Source organism: Propithecus coquereli, unplaced genomic scaffold (genome assembly GCF_000956105.1).
Source record: "Propithecus coquereli isolate 6110/MARCELLA unplaced genomic scaffold, Pcoq_1.0 Scaffold158, whole genome shotgun sequence".
NCBI classification, from domain to species: domain Eukaryota; kingdom Metazoa; phylum Chordata; class Mammalia; order Primates; family Indriidae; genus Propithecus; species Propithecus coquereli.
This window is the reverse complement of record NW_012140302.1, coordinates 3,283,440-3,285,037: the sequence shown is the minus strand read 5'-3', so window position 1 is coordinate 3,285,037 and position 1,598 is coordinate 3,283,440.

Here is a 1,598-nt window from a genome sequence, read left to right as displayed (position 1 = left end):
CACACACACACACACACACACACACACACACACGTAGTCTGCCTCTCCTTTTCCGTATCCATGTCTCCTGTCTCTATCCCTCTCTCCTCTCGTCTCTACTCACCGCCAAGCTCTGTCTACACTCCTAGTCCCTGGTGCAGGCTCCCTAAGGCCACTGCAATGCTTCCCCTCACCCACCTCTTCCAAGACACCACGTCCCCAGGGCCCCTTCCTCCTCGAGCTCTGGCCCCCGCCAGTACACAGGCATGTCCCCTCCACTTCCTCCCGCTCAACCCTATCTCGCCTCTACAGCCACCCGGCTCCAGCCCAGGACCCCACCCTTCGCCGAGTCCCCAGGGCTCAGAATCAGAAGGAATGATTTCTGACGTCCGTCAGCAGTGTCACCTGCTCCTTTGGTGTGTGGGGACCCAGGTGGGCCCCCAAGGCTATGAGTACTCCCCCTACTCACCTGGCCACCCTTCGTCTCCTTAGATGGGATTGCCAGAAAGTAAACTGAGGCACAAAAAAATAATAAAGAGGTTATTTGAGCAAACAATTCATGAATCAGGCAGCTCCAAACCAGAGGTGGCTCAAGAGCTCCACTGAGGGAACCCAAGGAGGAGGAGGAGGCTTTCACAGGACAAGTAAATCAAAGAAAATATTTAATTGGTTACAGTTATACAGTTGCCTTCTTTGATTTATCCCATTCGAAAGACCCTAGTTACACAACTATAAGCTCGTTGGCCATTTCTGATTGGTTAAGCTTAGTTTCTGTCATTGCTAAATATACACATTTACCAGAAATAGCTCAAGTTAAATTTCACTTTTGTTTGCTAATTCAGTCAGGGTTGAAGTCACTTATGAGGCCTACCTTGTTTTGTCTGTTCAGAGATTCTTTGGGCCTGGTCTCTATTTTAATTTACTTTAGCAGGACTCAGAGTAAACAGTCTTCAAGTTTACATGGCCGCAGTCTTAACTTGACCTTGAACCCCCAAATCCCAAATCAAAGAAGTTTTATCTGGGCTGTCCACAAAACTTTTGTAGTCTTTTAACTCATTCATTCATTCATTTGTTCGTTCCCACACCTCGTTGCAGTGGGTGGAGCTAGTCAGCACTGGGGATACAGGAACGAGATGCAGTTGTCATTTCAGACCTCTCAGCTCACGGAAGGTGTGTTATGTTTTCCTTCTTCACCGTTCCTTTTTCAGTACTTCTCACCAAGCCTCAAAACTTCCTCAGATCACTGAGTTCACAGGCTAGCTCCCCACCAGCACACGTGGTGTCTTCCTTCACCCCTTCCCTCCCCAGAACAGTAGGTGGCTTCAGGAGTCGGGGATTTCTCTCTTACAGGGACTTTGTGTCCCGGAATCAACGTTTCTGTTAAACCCCTACATAATGTTGTCAAGGTCCATCCACGTTGCTGCAGTACTTGCTGTACAAGTTGTATTAGTACCTCATTCCTTTTGATGGCTGAATAATATTTCATTGTATGGATTTACTTTTGTTTTTCCATTTATCAGTTGATGGATATTTGATTTGTTACCAGTGTTTGGCTATTGTGAACAGCGCTATTATAAACATTCATGTGTAAGTTTTTGTGTGGGCGTATGTTTTCATTT